This window comes from Scophthalmus maximus, chromosome 1 (genome assembly GCF_022379125.1).
Source record: "Scophthalmus maximus strain ysfricsl-2021 chromosome 1, ASM2237912v1, whole genome shotgun sequence".
In the NCBI taxonomy this organism is placed as follows: Eukaryota; Metazoa; Chordata; class Actinopteri; order Pleuronectiformes; family Scophthalmidae; genus Scophthalmus; species Scophthalmus maximus.
This window is the reverse complement of record NC_061515.1, coordinates 30335116-30352500: the sequence shown is the minus strand read 5'-3', so window position 1 is coordinate 30352500 and position 17385 is coordinate 30335116. Positions and strand designations below refer to the sequence as shown.

The 17385-nt window shown below is 47.4% G+C and overlaps 1 protein-coding gene across 2 annotated transcripts in view; it reads right to left on the bottom strand.

The window, feature by feature from the left end:
* The window catches only part of LOC118310643 (beta-1,3-galactosyltransferase 1-like), a 61515-nt gene that overhangs the window by 10167 nt on the left and 33963 nt on the right, over positions 1 to 17385 (bottom strand). For both annotated transcript variants that reach the window (XM_035633761.2, XM_035633752.2), the window contains one exon: positions 11122 to 11229. The gene's annotated coding sequence lies outside the window, so the exon portion shown is untranslated. The remainder of the gene's footprint in view (positions 1 to 11121; positions 11230 to 17385) is intronic.

The following is a 17385-nucleotide window of genomic DNA, read 5'->3' as shown; positions in this document are numbered from 1 at the left end:
CTTCCAGCCCGACGCCCTTGATCAGAAGTAAAATGGCGTCCGTCACATCGGATCATTCAGCTGCTTCCAGAAGTCACTTGCTCATTTCGGGGGGAAACAAGACGGATGAAACCGAAGTGTCGCCCCACAGCATCTCTGATGAGGCGATCATCCGCACGGTTCAGTTAATGTCTGATCTGCTGCTCTGCTGAGAATCGTGATTTTAACATCCACAACGTCGCCGCCACACCGTCACCATCCGCCCAATTCACGTGAAGCTCATTCATGTCGATTCTCATTTGAAAACGAAATACAAGAGAAACCTCAAGAGAGAGAGAGTCATTTCTCTGAAGCCTTCCTGTTTCCCGGCGTCCTCACGTCCTGAATCTGTGTCACTGTGAGGTCGGTTCAGTCTCCTCCTGAAGGACCGAGGAAGACGAGGAGGAAGGCCAGTGTCCACAAAGAGAGAGGACAAAGACTCCTCCTCCTTCCCCTCGTCGCTTCCTTTCCCATCTTTGCTCCAAGAGCTTCAGTCAAACAGTTCCCCTGACGACAAACTCTCCAGCCACTCGACTCCGTGAAAAGGATTTGTTTACTTTGTAAAACAAAGGTCAATGAAGGACGACTGTGGGCGGCTGCAACACTCACGTAAAGACATCGTTCAGCCACACAGAATTCATTTTTCTCTGTCTCCGACTGAGAAACCAGGGTCAGAACTTCAGCGGAAGACGTGGCGCTCAGTCCGCACAAGAGACTTCATCTGGTTAATATTTTCTGTTCGCTGTTTGATTAAATAAATATGATTTTTTTTAAACCTGAGAGACAAAAAAAGGAAAACGTACGAACCAGCTCCAGAAATATCAATAAGGATTAAAATCAATAAGGAAAGAAGTGAACTCTCACAGTCGACTTTGTGAAAACAGGTCGAAGCTTCTTTCTCTGGATCCTGACTGACATGTAGAAAAACATCCTTTAAAGTTTATGCTCAAAATGATAAAATGAACATCTTGGAGGATTCACAGTTTACATGAGATGTGATTCATTGGGCTCCTTTATTAAATCATGCGTCATTAATAATGTCATTTTAACGATCTTCTGACCCATCTTTTAATCCCTTCTTCTCTGTGAGCCTTTATTAGTTAACATTTAATAACCAGGCCTGAACCGCTGCTTTCATTAAATGACTAATTCAGACAGTCGGTGTTGAGAGTTTACAGATAATGTTTCCATTAGTTTAATGAGGCTGATTGCCATTTGCTGCAGCGCTCTTTGTGATTTCACTTCATTAGGGGGAAGAATTAACGGAGGAGCCTGTGGTGGGAACCATAAAGGTGGCGAACAGGGAATGTGAAGCTTTATGTTCAAGCTCCATGGATCAATAAGAAAAGCTCAATGTTACTCATTGTAATTAATTTCTAAACCAAAGTGAAAAGTGGAACTACGGCATCGTTTCAATTATGAAATTAAAGTACGTAATGTTAAAGGAACAGCTGAGCATTTTGTAAAAATACGTCTTTATGCTTAGCTAGATTTAGCAGGTGGTTAGCTTTGCATCATGTAACCATAATTCATTTATATATTTCTGTCTTCATAAACAAACTTACAGTGACGGTGTGTGAGCGGCCACTTTGAAGCCTCAAGTTTGCCTGAATGAGAACTCAACCTGGAGTCGCCCTCTGCTGGTCACTGCAGAGAATACAGGCTTCAGGCGTTTTAAAGAAATCATATTCAGAACTGTTTTGATGAATGCTCCTGCCTCTGACCCAGGTAAAATGAAGTTGAACTAACTGCAGTGTGAGTTATACGTGTGTTTGTGCCTGGTGTCAGCTCTGGGGCATCGCTGCTTAGATCTCATTCTGTCGCGTGATTGATGCCGAGACTCTCATCCCGACCGAACACGAGTACGAGTGCGAAGAACAATAAATTTGACACGGAACATAACTGAACATAATACCAGATGTAAATCACGAAACTGTAAACGTGGCCGTGGGCACTTCATCGTATTACTCTCGTGATTCATGCGGCCGTGGTGGAGGGAAGCTGGACTGTATGAGTGTTGACTGTCAAGGTTTTTACAGCCGGGAGTTTAGGACCTGCGATCTGTTTTGAGTCCACGGTGGGACGACGCGCACACACACACACACACACACACACACACACACACACACACACACACACACACACACACACACACACACACACACACACACACACACACACACACACACACACACACACACACACATCAGACGTATCAGGAGATTCATCTGACTGAGCTACTTGGAGTTGGGCAGGAAGGTTATTCCTACATTTATGTTTCGCTGTGAGCGTGAGCGGAAACGAGAGGACATACACACACAGAAAGATGTTGTCAACTGATACGAGGAGGTTTGTTTGTGAGCAGGATTAAATCAAAGAGTTATGGACGGATTGCGTGCAAAGTTTGGCCACAGGATCAACCCGCAAATATTGACCCGTCCTCTATTGGACGTTGAAGTCAGGGGGATCTCGGCGCAATGCAAATTTTGCATTATTCGAAGTCCGCGTCATTTGTGTCGCCCGCCGTGTGTGACGAGAAGTTTGCGTCATGTTTGGTGTGAACGCAGCGCTACACATGGAAACAGATGATTGAATTTGAGGAGGAATCCAGGATGTCTTTGTTTCCCCGTGGTGAGACAGGGATTAGGGTGAAGCAGCACCTACAGGTGGAGGATTGCTCAGCCTTGGCGTACGGCAGGTCTCATGTAGAATTAATTACCCAGATACGATCTGAGGAAACTTATTGAAAGAGCCGATCGTGTTATTTATATAAACTGCAGGGTGAAATCACACGTCTCCCTTTTCAAATCTGATGAGAAAGTGAGCAACAGCAGAAACTCAATATCTCCCAGCACATGTAATCAAATAACTTCTTGTCTCAGCTCCCATGAGGGAGGGAGGGAGCAACACACACACGCACACACACGCACGCACACACGCACGGACACACGCACGCACGCACACACGCACACACACACACAAAAGAGAAGAGAATCAAGGATTAATGAGATAAAAACACTCACAAATCAAAGGGATAATGATTCTGCACAGACACGATGACTTATCGTTGTGGATCATCAGAGCTACAGATGCTGCAGTGGAGTGTGGTGACTTTTACAGAGCAGCTCCACCTCCACCTCCACCTCCACACCACCAGCTCAGCTGTTCACACCAGACTATAACACACTGTACGTCTGCTTTTCCCCGGAATCTCGGCTCTGCACAGAGTCTACGAAATGCACTACTTATTAAAGGAACCAATGACAACGACCGATGCCACCGCCGGTGGCAGTAGCCTTCTTTCCGTCTACGCCCTCGGTTCTACGAAGGTCACGTGTTGTTTTTCAGCAGCAGTTGTTATCGTCGCTGGTGGCGCACCCTGGTGGTTGATTGCGGATGTCGTCAGCCCGTGTGCCGTGTCGGAGACAAGAGGACGAGATGTAAGCCGTGGTTTACACTCGTGTTATCCACCAGCAGTCGTCTTCTTCCCCGCGTCTCGGCTTTCAGATTCAAGACAAGATTAAAGTTTGATGATCCGCACGTGGAAAATGGGTCGATGGAGCCGAGGACATGCTCGGGACAAAGCCGACGGAGGGAGAGTGCGAGAGGAAAGCGAGAGATTAACATATGGCAGCAAGAAGATAAATATTAGATCAAGCAGAGTTATGTACGTCTGGAAGTTCACTCCAGGCAAAATGAAAACTTTGGGAAACATTCTGTTGAGGTTCTAGACTGTGATTTAAAAAATTCAAACGTGTTAATCATCTTTACGCTGTTTTTAATGTTTGGTCGTTAACGCTGTTGCATCACAGTTGAAACTCTCAATTGAGCAGAACAATATTTTTGATGTTGGAACCTTACGTGTCATTAATATTTTCCTCCAGCGAGCGCGGGCCGCACGGCCGAGTCGCAGAGCTTTAAGAGTGAAAACGATTGGACGCCGCTGTGAGAAGCTTTAATTGAAAAACCAGGGAGGTCTTTTTCTTAAGCGACGTTCAAGGTCTGTTTTTATTACGTGTGTCAGAGTTAGAAATCTGTTCCTACAGGCCATAAATTCCCAGAGCGACACGGGAGGAAAAAGCACTTTAGGGCCGTTTACAACACAATAGACGATATGTTAATGTCCCAGTGGGGAAATTAGTTCCTGAACTCGGCGGGTCGGTTCTGTCCTGAATGAAAAACAATAATAAACAATTGACAAAAAAAGAAAAAGAGAAAACCCTGAGAGAAGACGACTCCCACAGAAACGCAGAATGGTCCAGTGAAGGTCGGACAGAGACGTACAGTAAGTGCACATTCAGCCCGTTGAGCTCGCTGAGGTGATGAAGAAATATTGTTTTGGGAATATCGCTGGTCGTTTGTGTGACTGACCTTGGCCCGAGAAGGAAAAGAAAAGCACACATGTGCAAAAAGCTCTGGGCAACAGGAAGGAGGCTCGGCCACGACGACGGTTTCAGCAGAAATCATTCAGATAACCATTTATTTTTTCACAAGCTGCTTCGTGCAAATCACGGGTCAGATATTACTTTATTCAAATAAGAGATAGAAACACTAAACTACTTGGATTATTGGTTAAATAAATCAATTCTAATACATCCCTAGACTGTCTGATGTTATCAATCACCAGTTTATGACATTGTGTGGACAAAAATCAATCAATCGAGATAATAACCGATAGATTTACCAATAATGAGAACTATTCATGGCAGCGTTATAATATTTGAGATCTCAGGAGGAGCTGCCATGTTTTCCATCTACAAATGAAGCCAAAAACATACAATAGGTGCCATTGTACTATTTTGAATTACACCATTACCATTATCTAATATCTGTATGAGAACGTGACTCGACTTCTCTCTTGATTTACAACGTCAGTGAACATTGTCCTGAGGAGTTTACGGTTCACAATCTCTAGTTTCGAGTCTTGATGTTCATTTTGTACATTATGGTCCATTTACAGTCAAATAGACCATACAGCACCGGATCTATTGGAGGGAAACTACAAATATGGTAATAAATACAGAAAACACACAACTATTGCACATGAACAAATACGGGGGATTTGCAGAAAGTGTGAATGTAGGAAAAAGTCTTTCCGCCTTATCGCTCTCGTCCTGCAGATAAGAAGTCTGGTCTGTTCATATTATCACAACCTGCAGGTGGAGGAGTGTGAACACAAAGACAGACTGCTGCTCTCAGCTGCTGGTTCTCACCGTCACCGCCCTCAGCCGCGTGTTTTGTTTATGGGTGGAAGAAGCGTTCATTCAAGATAACTGGCGATGAGGCGACAGATTCGTTCACCGGTTCATGAAAGATACGATGAGAGAAATGCCCTTTTCAGAGTCGCCACAGACGCCTACTCTTTATCTAATTCAAGAGGTCTTTTCTTAACGTCTTTGATGAAGAAGCTGCAAATACGTATGGTGTTTTCACACATCTAAACGCACACGTGCATCACGGAGCGAGGCCGCAGCACGGCGCCGATTGTTGAATTCCGTTGGCGGTGAAAGTGAGTGACAATGACGAGGCGAAAACACATTATCCTGCAGCCGCAGAGGTAATTACGGTTTCTAATGTGGGAACAATTAGCAAGAGCCACCGAGCGTCACTCCTTCAAATGTGCAATTAGATTTAATTATATGATACAAGTGTTGCCGAAAGCAGAGAGAGAACGAGGCCGACAGCACGTGCGAGTCTCTGACGTGACGTGCTGGTCAGCAGAATGTCGGGCAACCGTGAAAAACACAACACCTGTACGTCGGAGAAGGATTCTTTATCTGTGGTGACGGGGGCTCCAGGGCGCAGCGGGGAAACCACAGGGGAACATGTTTCCACACAGTCACATGCTCTGCTGGAAATCACAGCTGATCCACAGGAGACGCAGCCCCGAGGTCAGAGCGCGGCTTTTTGCTGTGGACGGCCCAGTTAGTGGGAGACGTCCGCCGGGTGCCATCCGCCGCCGCAGCGGCAGCGATGTCGGGGGAGATAGAACATTTCAGTGGAGGAGCTCAAGCGGAAATACAGAGAGAAATAAAGAGAGAAATACAAGAGGAAATGGAGTCGGTGTGTTTTGAAGGCAATTTAAATAGAAGAAAAAACAAACTGCAGGACACGAACCAAAGTCCCGACTGAAAGCTGATGGCACCAGTCGGCAAGATTCAAAAAAGAGATCATCTGCATCTGTGTAAAATGACCGTGTGCAAGTCTGCCACTGTGAAAACATGCAGTTTGATGACGTCATTGGTGAAGAGCTCTGTGGTTTAAACGCACAGCAGGCGCCGTTATGGCTTCAGTGAAATGATTTGGCAAAATAATGTGTGAGGAGAAGAAGAAAAAAAAGTTCTGCGCACTGGTTTCAACTACTCATAATATTAAATGATGAACTTTTATTATGATTTTTCTTATTACAATTGTGAAAGCTACAATCTGAAATCAGATTTGACTTTACTTTGTCAATAATCGCCGCTCAGTTGGAGTTTGCCCTCTGCTTCTATATTCTAACTTAGTTTTTTGTCACTAATGAGATTCCTTCAGCTGATTCCTCGCCTGTCGTACTTGATCCACGCAAAAGTCGAACAAATCAGGCCTGGATCTGAACCCGGGCTCCGTAACGAGCGCCGCCGCAGGAGAGGCTAATGCCCCGTCAGTCACCTGCTGAGTGGTAATGACGCTGCGTGTCGCTCTCTAATGCCTCGTCCTCCGACACACACACACACACACACACACACACACACACACACACACACACACACACACACACACACACACACACACACACACACACAGGGAGAGATGTGCACGACAAACAACGACGTTTGTCTTAAGAAACGGTTTCATCATGCGTTTTCACCGCTGATACACTAATGGCCAATTATTTCTGATCGTTGTTGCGGCAGCGTTTAAACTGCAGAAAAATTCTTTCTCTTCCTTCCTGAGAACTCTAGGGCCAAAAAAACCTCCCAGGCCACGGGGGGAGATGAGCTCCAGCCGCAGCAGGCCCCGGCTTTGTGGGAGCTTATAAAGTAGAAAGCCATATTTCTTATTCCCTTTAAGAAGAAGTTTCCTACTCGCTGGGTTTTCTGTATCACGGAGCTGAAAAGGCCGTCGCATTGACACTGACTACACGAGAACTACATCCACGTGATGAGAGAGTCGTCGTGATTGACGACAACTCATTCCTCGTATTCTATCCATCATCTTTATTGATATTCAGCAAAATGCAACAGGGCAAAGTTTTCAAACTATCCAAATCATAATCTACTTTATAGCTTTAGAAGAATGAAATAAAAATATATATTCTTTCGTTAAGTGAACCAAAGTCAAAAAAACAAACCAATTCTAATTTATTCGATCACAAGGGTTTTTTTCTCCAAGAGAGTTTGTCTCATTAGCTGCTGAGGTGTTTCACAGGACGTGTGACTGGTCTGTGAACATGTGGCTGCGTCGTCTGGGATCAGATCGACATCAAGGAGAATATATGAATATATGAGCTGACGCACACACACACACACACACACACACACACACACACACACAGACACACACACACACACAAACACACAAACACACACACACACACAGAGACACACACACACACACACACACACACACACACACACACACACACACACACACACACAAACACACACACACACAAACACACACACACACACACACACACACACACACACACACACACACACACAAACACAGACACACACACAAACACAGACACACACACAAACACACACACACAGACACACACACACACACACACACACACAAACACACACACACAGACACACACACACACACACACACACAAACACACACACACAGACACACACACACAGACACACCCCCCCACACACACACACACACCCACACAAACTGCCCTCAAAGAGAATAGTGACATTTGTGTTTGTTTTTTTTCTTTCAGTCGTGTGATTCACATGTTTCTTCCTTAAATGACAAATGTCAATTACAGTTACAGTTCCCTGTCACAGAGGAGCAAAGAAGCAGAAATCAGAAATCAAACATGTTCATACAAACTACTTGACCTGACTAGTTGCTCATCAGATAGTTGGTGGTCGATTGAGTGGATTGCTGATCCAGTCACTGTTGCAGCTCTGATGAACATGTGATGGTGCGTTCACGAGAAAACGACACGCAAAGACTCGCTCAAGTTGAAATATCTGAACTACAACTCTTTGTTTTATTCCAATTGTAGAAAATCCGTTGTAACGACGGACGACTTGAATCCCTGGAACATATTTTTTCACAGGGCGACTGATAAAATATCCTTTAGCCCTTTTCCCCGATTTGAAAACGAGCCACAAAGGGAAACAACAGAGAGAAGATGTGATGAGACGGAACCACCAAGAGAAACATCAAGTGGACTTTCTTTCTGCTCGTGTCACAAGAGACTGAACGACACGAGTCTGTGACCTCAGCCGATGAAACCTAACAGTCTCCAGTGACGCCCGTCGATGAGCCTCCTGATCTGCGGCCTGCTCCCCCCCCCCCCCCCGGACGCCGCCGCCGCCTGTTTACACGTGCACCAGGAAAAGAACTACAGAGAGGCTGACACGAGCGGGAGATAGGAGAGGCAGCACGCGTGAACCAAGCTTCTGATTCACCGTCAGATGAAAAAAGAGTATCACGCGCTCGCTCTTTGCCTCGGCGTGTGGGCAGATCTGACACAGTCACGTGGTTACATCTTCATGCTCATGCAACAATGTTTTCACAGCAGACGAGCAACAGCTACGCGGATTTACGCTCCCAGTCCTGAAGATGTCAAACTGATCCTGATTGGCTGTGGAGGACGTCGACCGTCTCCGTGACGACACTGTAGTGTCAGATAAAACTTTATCAAGCACGTGATGTGATTGAGACATTTTTGTCTTTTCTCCTCAGGTTAATCCCATTATCCAATTAAAGATGGCCGCCATGGTCCACTCCGATGTTTATGACAGTAAAACAAAATGCAAAATAACGTTTGATTTTAATTCATAATTTTTTTTAATGAATATTTATTCGTCTCCAGTTCTTCAGACTGAGAACAATTTGCTCCACTGCTTGATTCCACAATGTTGCTTCGAACTTCTGAGTGAGTTGAGCATCCGAGGGAGCGAGCGCCTCGTCAGAGCTCCTGAATGACAACGACGACCTCGTGCTTTGGGTGAAATGAAACGTGAAAATGAACAAAAGCTCTTTGTGGGAAAAAAACAAGGTCTTAATGACTCTTAATTATCTTCGGTGCCGAGCTCGTCGTGTCAAACACAATAATCCCTCCGACGCCGATCGACGCGCTCGGAGAAGACGTCTTTCATTTCAATCCTTCTGCGGTTATGAATCACTGTCTCATGCTGATGGGTTTCTCGATGTCTCTTTTGTTGCGTTAATGTTCGTCTGAGGCTGCGAACGAGTCAGACCGCGTCCGCGTCCACGTCCGCACGCTGCAGAGGAACAATCCAGAAGAAAAACAAGCGAAGCGCTTTATGAACTCATCTGTAAGTGTCAGTTAATCATGCGACACAAAGTCAGAGAGGACGGGCGTCGCCTGCACATCAGCAAACTTTCCCTCCGACGGAAAAATTAATTACTTCTCCGATCCTCATCAGCCGCCGACTCATTAAAGGTTAACATGGCCGCCGATGTAAAGTGGTGAACGTTACACGAGCACAGAGTGCGTCTGTGCGGCAAATTGCACAGGCAGGTCATTTTCACTTCCCTTCACTCGGCGCTTGTTCCACTCCCACCTCTCATTTCACGCACAATGACCTCCGCACATGAAGCGATGGGTGAAACAACGCATGAACTATTACTGAATATTTCATACAATTTCCACATTCAATTTTTAATCACATTTTGTTAATGCGCTGGTATTTATAGAGACGCCTACGAACCAGTTAGATCAGAAGGTTCTAATTTGAAGATCAGTGGGTTATGGTTTTCATTTTTATGCAAATATCTTTGCTCATGACGTGGATTTAAAACACGTGTTGACACAGCGCTCGGCTTCAGTTCACAGATATGTTGGAGCTAAAAATAGTCATTGAAGGAGTGGGAATTATGCTGAAGTGGTAGATTTCATGAGTTCACAGAAGATTTCTGCTGTCATTTAGTCTTTTCAGGAAAACCACAAGGTACAACCTCGTTTCTCAGCCTCGTCTGATTTCACATCTCCACACAGGTCGTCTGCAAAATATTCAACGTCCTGACGAATCACCGCAGCATCGCATGGACACACACACACACACACACACACACACACACACACACACACACACACACACACACACACACACACACACACACACACACACACACACACACACACACACACACACACACACACACACACACACACACACACACACACACACACACACACACACACACACACGGTTCAGCAGGGCATCTATTCATCTTCCCCGTCTGCCGTGTTCATTTCATAATTGTCACGGTGTTTGTCGTGGCATTAAGTCGCCGTGGAATGAAGTTGGGAGCCCGTTTATTATGTGTCATTACGTTCTCTTCATCCAATTAGAGGCAGAATGGGCCGAGAGCGAGGGAGGAATATTTACAGGGAATATGAATGAATGAATGGTCCGTTTTCATATTTGACTCATTAATCATCCAGAAAGTATATTCACTTTAATCTATCTAGAATATAAAAACCCCATAGTGTTTAAAACAGGAACAAGAGGAAATGATTCTGATTCATAAATGAATGAGTGATTTAATCCATAACTGTATCATTCATTGTATCAATTCCTGCTTCCATCTGTAGATGCATCCATCTCCTCTTTCATTTCTTTATTTAATTATTATTTATTCTCTATTCTAACTCTTATTCTCTATTCAACTCTTATTCTCTATTCAACTCTTATTCTCTATTCAACTCTTATTCTCTATTCAACTCTTATTCTCTATTCAACTCTTATTCTCTATTCTAACTCTTTCCTTTCTTGCGAATAGATTTCTTGTATTTTCTTATGTTGCTTTCACAGCCTGCCTTTACTGTATTAGTTCATCTTATGTGAAGCACTTTGACTGGAACAAGGGGGAGATGGCAGAAGAGAGAGGGGAGCCACAAACCTCCTGTACGCTCTGATACTCGGCGGTGTCCTGGAGCTTGCCGCCAGCGGAGGGTCCCATGACGAGCTGCTGTCGGAAACAGGAAGGCTGGATCACCGGAGCATCCGCCTGCCACGGGGAAAGAGAGGAGGTCTGCGATTCAGCATGTTGCATACAGAAAAAAAGAAGAAGAAAGAAGGTAAAAACGAGCCACGGACACGTATTTCAAATGTGTCTGCCGCCCACCTGCTGCAAGACATGCAGCCATTACCGCCGCAACTCGCTCTGATCTCTGGATCTACAACATCCCACCTTCCCCAGCCGAATGTCGGAGGACGGGAAATAATACAAAGGATATAGTTTGTAAAAAAACCTCCTCTTCATCATGTGCACACAGACGACAGAGGAATCTGTCCACCTGCTGCTTCCAGACGTGACTCAAAACTCATTTGGGGATTTTGTTTGGTTCGCACGGCGTCGCTCCGCCTGTCAGAGTCACCGGCAACAGCCACTTAACACTCTGACGCGTGTTGGTTTATTTTCTTTACATAAAAGCTGTTTAACCGAAAAGGCACATTTGCCGAAATGTACGAGGCCGCTCGCTTTTGGTGGTTTGTATTTCAGAACCGCGCGACATCGTCTGCGGCCTTGAGCGCCGCGTGCTTTTGACTCAGCCTGTGGGTTTTTTGAAGAAAGGTTAGGAGACGTTTCTTAAACTAGAACAGCACCGACGTCAGTCTGCAGCTTTCAGGTCTTCAGGGACAGGAGATCGATACAGAGCCTAAAGCCTGGTGTGGACGGAGACAGTAGTATGGAGTTTCACCTGTGTGAGCTCCAGGTGAGAACAACTCTGCCCCCGAGTGACCCAGTGAGCCAGAAAACCTCAGCATCATCATCACTCCTCCTCCTCCTCCTCCTCCCTCTGCTCTCTCACTCCTCTTCCTCCTCCTTCTCTTCCTCCTCCTCCCCCTCCTCCTCCCTCTGCTCTCTCACTCCTCCTCTTCCTCCTCCTCCTCCTCCTCCTCCCTCTGCTCTCACTCCTCCTCTTCCTCCTCCTCCTCCTCTTCCCTCTGCTCTCTCACTCCTCCTCTTCCTCCTCCTCCTCCCTCTGCTCTCTCACTCCTCCTCTTCCTCCTCCTCCTCCTCTTCCCTCTGCTCTCTCACTCCTCCTCCTCCTCCCTCTGCTCTCTCACTCCTCTTCCTCCTCCTCCTCCTCTTCCTCTTCCCTCTGCTCTCTTCCTCCTCCTCTTCCCTCTGCTCTCTCACTCCTCCTCCTCCTCCTCCTCCCTCTGCTCTCTCACTCCTCTTCCTCCTCTTCCTCTTCCCTCTGCTCTCTTCCTCCTCCTCCTCTTCCTCCACCTCCTCCTCCTCCTCCTCTTCCTCCTCCTCCTCCTCTTCCCTCTGCTCTCTCACTCCTCCTCCTCCTCCTCCCTCTGCTCTCTCACTCCTCCTCCTCCTCCTCTTCCCTCTGCTCTCTCACTCCTCCTCCTCCTCCTCCTCCTCCCTCTGCTCTCTCACTCCTCCTCCTCCTCCTCTTCCCTCTGCTCTCTCACTCCTCCTCTTCCTCCTCCTCCTCCTCTTCCCTCTGCTCTCTCACTCCTCCTCCTCCTCCTCCTCCTCCCTCTGCTCTCTCACTCCTCCTCCTCCTCCTCTTCCCTCTGCTCTCTCACTCCTCCTCTTCCTCCTCCTCCTCCTCCCTCTGCTCTCTCACTCCTCCCTGGCGAACGAGTCCCCTTTTGTCATTTCCACTTCAATCACAGCCACCTCCGTGACGGGGAGCCCCCACCGCACTGCGCATTTTCAGGTGTCCCTTGAAAGACAATTTTCTTCTTCCCAGCAAGGGCCCATTCATCCAGTGATCAAACAGTGCGACACCTTGATAATCTCTCACTCGCCGTCCGGGTCCTCCCCCGTCTTCCTGGACAAGCTGTCAATGACGAGTGTGGGGCCCGAGCCAAGCAGTTTGCCTGTGTAATGCCTTTCATAACGGCCTTCATTGGAGGGCCAGAGGTCATAAATAAACAACTGGGTGAGCGGCGGCGCGGACGAGCGGACGGGTGGGAGGCGGCGCCGGGGCGGCCAGATTGTAAATTGGTGTTGGCCGGCAGCGAGGGGCGGGGTTACGGCGCTGATGACTGAGAGGGCCACACTGTGCCGTGGTGCGACGGCTGCAGACACTTATCATGCTGAAGGTGTGACAGGCGGCGAGCAGAGAGAAGAGCGGCGGAGCCGTCTGGGGGTTATGTTGCTCGCTGGACCTCGTGATGATGGGGAGCTCCCGTGGGGACGCGGGACCTAGAAACCGTGTCCCACTGCAGGTGAACTCCTTTAGTGTGTGTGTGCATGACTGGATGTGCACGTGAGGCTGTGTGTTGTGTCCGTGCATGTCGCAGTGTTGGTCCGTCCGCTGCCGGCGTTTCTCCTCCTGTAGCTGCGCGAGGAACAGCTGGTCGCTCCCATTTGCACGTCGCTGCAAGGTCATAGCGGACCTCGCCGCTCGGTGTCAAAATGGAGGACAGGGAGGAGGCAGGTGGGTGGGTGGGATGGGAGTCGTCTCTGTGGGAGGGGGAGGGGGGCGGACCTGCGCCTCTGAGTCCGTGCTCCGTCCTTGAACTCCGGCTCACAAAAACAAAATAAATACCAGGTGGAGGACGAGGCTTGCTTCTGTAAATGATACGTTACGTGCTCCTGCTGCTGTAACAGGAAGTGCGTTTCCTAACCAGACAAACACGTACTGTACAGTGAATCTCTCCATCGAGGCTCAACTGTCCTTCAATTCAAGCAGCACCAACTCTTACACACTCATAGAATCAGTCTGATTGTTTTCATCAGCAAGATCCATAAATGATTCCCTGGGAAAACATCTCATCTCACAAAGAAGTGAGGTCATGATACTGCTGATGTGATGTTGATGAAGAGTTTGTTCCACACTATTTGATATAATAACCTGGTTTCCGATCGGTGTAAGCTGGATATTTTCTGCTGCTGTCTTTTTTATTGTCCGTCTATTTCCTGTCTGCACTGAATTCTCTGTGGCTTACAAAGATAAGTGTGTGTGTGTGTGTGTGTGTGTGTGCACATGCTCACAGCTCCGCCCCTTTACGCTGAAATTAGCCCGACAATTACTTTTACATAACGCACCACCAACACAAAGTCCTCTGCGTGCTGCAGCCCACTCCGAGCCACCACAGATGCTCCAGAAGCCTCCACTCCCACGGATGAGCAGGCCTGTGAGGCGGAGTGCTTACGTCCAGAGAAACAGTTTGGAGCTGAACTTCCACAGTTCTAGACGTTTTCTTCAGTAGTTCCCACTTCAGTCGAACGCAGCAAGACAGAAATGTTCCGAAAAATGTAAAGAAGCAAACGTCAACATGTTTACCGAGACGGAGCGGTGGAGCTGGAAACTCTCAAGACGAGCGCTGTGGGGAAAGTCACGCACGCACGCACGCACGCACGCACGCACGCACGCACGCACGCACGCACGCACACACACACACACACACACACACACACACACACACACACACACACACACACACACACACACACACACACACACACACACACACACACACACACACACACACACACACACACACACAATCTGCTGCACTTTTCCTTTCTTTGTCATTCTCTTGGTCTTCTACCTCGTTTTCTCTCTCCTCCATTCTCCTGACGCCTTTGTACTTTCTCTCCTCCACCAGTTTTCAAACAGCAGGGTGGGGGGGGAAGGAAAAAGAAAAATGACCTAGTTGATAAAGGCAGACATGATAAATGGCCGTGGAAAATTCAGCTTTTTGAACCTGGTGATAATTTTATACGGCATCAAAACACTATTGTGCCACAAGTCCAAGGCCCCACACTGGAGTAAAGGCACTGCAGTGGATAAAAGACTGTCAGTGTGTGTGTGTGTGTGTGTGTGTGTGGGGGGCTATTCATCTACACGGAGTTCAGCTTTATCAAAGTCATGCACGGTTAAGCTTATGCAGTCGCTCATTGAATACACAAAAGCGGAAAGACTCAAAAGTCCACGCACTCATTTTCTTCACATCAAACGCACTCTTCAAGAAAACGCGGCGTGCTGCTCGCACACGTCCAGGAAGTGGGAAGCGTCAAGAGAAGCGGGAGGTAAATGGTCAAAGCCCAAATGTGGGCAGAGGAGATTTACCGAGGGTGCAGAGTACAGACAGACGCTCGCTGAAGGTGGAATGTTCAACGCACATTTGCGGGTCACACGTGCCGAACGCAGCAGGAGATTGTCGGGCGAATTCACAACAGGCCGTGAACCTCCCACTCTGGCATTGTGGGGGAAAAGGACATTTCCTGGAAAATGGGTCATTCTGTGCAGAGCAGCAGGAGGCAGGACAGGGAGAAAGGTTCCGTAACAGTACATCCCCCTCCGGCCCGATTCAGAGAAGGTCCAGACTTCAGTGGCTGTCTGACTCTGTCATGATGACACGTATTCACAGATAACGTCAGCAGCAGATTTCAAGGGCAGTAACCGCCAGGTGATCAATGGAATGGATAGGAATGGCCCTTTAGGGACCGAGGCGATCAATAATCAATTTAAAGTCAATTTGATTAGTAGCTGTCGTGGTATTAGACAAAATTGATGGTTTGACCACTTGACCACTGGAGCCACATCGCTGAGTTGTGCTCAAACTGTCACATTTAAAGGTCTTCACAGCTGTTCGCCGCCAAGGTATAAACGTGCGACATAAAATCATTACGATGTCATTCATTATATTAATGTGACACGATGGATCGATGGAGGGATTGCCCAATGGAAAATGACGACCTTTGTCCTTTTCCAGTTTGAAGGTGAGTGACAGCCTGCGATCAGAAATACAAATGTGACAAAACCTTGCCATGAGATCACTCAAGTCGGTCGTCCACTAACCCGAAGGTCGGTGGTTCGATCCCAGCTTCCCCTAGTCCGCATGCCGATGTGTCCTTGGGCGAGACACTTAACCCCACATTGCCTCTGACGGCTCCTCCCCCAGTGTACGAAACGCGTAGAAAACATGGGAATGTGTCTTTGTCCTGCAAAGCGCTTTGATTGGTGCAATGTAAATATTGTCCATTTACTGTCAAACCATCAGTCGTTCACCGGAGTATAATGTCTGTTAGCCGTGGTTAAACTTCGGAGTGTGGACCCGAGGCTGGACACAGGAGCAGGACTGCGAACCGACAAGAGCACAAGCGGTTAAATCTGCAGCTTATTGACTTCACGAGGATGCGTCAGCCAAACAACTTTAAATTAGCCACAGAGTGAAATACAAGTCGGGGAGCGAGGAGGATTCACTCCACCGCTTCCAAAACAACAGCAGCCAGTGACCTTCACTCCAAATGGATCTTACATTTGTCAAATGATGCTCAGACTCTGGCAGAGAGCAGCGGCAGAGTCCTCTGCTCAAACAGAACTCATCACCACAAGAGGAAGAAGAAGAGAAAACTAAACACTGCTCTGTGCTCCGCCAGGTTCAAAGACTGTAAACACTGTTTACTGCTTCTCTCTCACAGATATTATCCTTACAAACTGGAAGGGATCATGGTTAGATTCCAGGATACGCCTCCGACTTCACGCTGCATGATTTTTAGCCAGATAATAATAATAATAATAATGTTAGATACCACTTTATATTTGTGAGGACTGATTTTGATTTGTGGAACAGCGAGAGGACAAAGCAGAAAGACAGGACATGTTCTCAACTACTGACAAAGATAAATGATGACGGCTGACACTGACCTCTGATTGGTCGACTGTACATATGGGCGGGACACCAATGGTTGCCAGGTCGGACCCAACTATGCGTCTCATGACAGAAATTTCCTCAAACAAATCGTGAGGAGAATTTAAATTTCAGATCAAACTTTATATGTTAATTCTTACATCAAGGGCATAACTGCATATCATCACCTGAGCTGTGACACTGGGATATTGATGCACACGTATTAATGCAGTGGACGTACCAGGACGTTACACTGGGTTTCGCTGACGCCATCAGATCCGTCCTGAAGCTGCGACCGCCGCCCATCCACAAGTTCAGCGAAGGCCTGATTTGCATTTTACTACGCGACCCCGGCGTGACCTTCAGCCCGGTCGATCGCAGATATGATTTCAGGTCTCGTACATCAGCAGAGGGGGTGAGGTCCTGCGGGGACGAGTCAGCCGAGACAAACAACGTGGGCTTGAATAAATCACCCTTTCATCCCGCAGAGCGCTTATTATAAATCAACACGCACGTGGCCGAAGACGACCTGCGAGGCGCTTCCTCAGCGGCG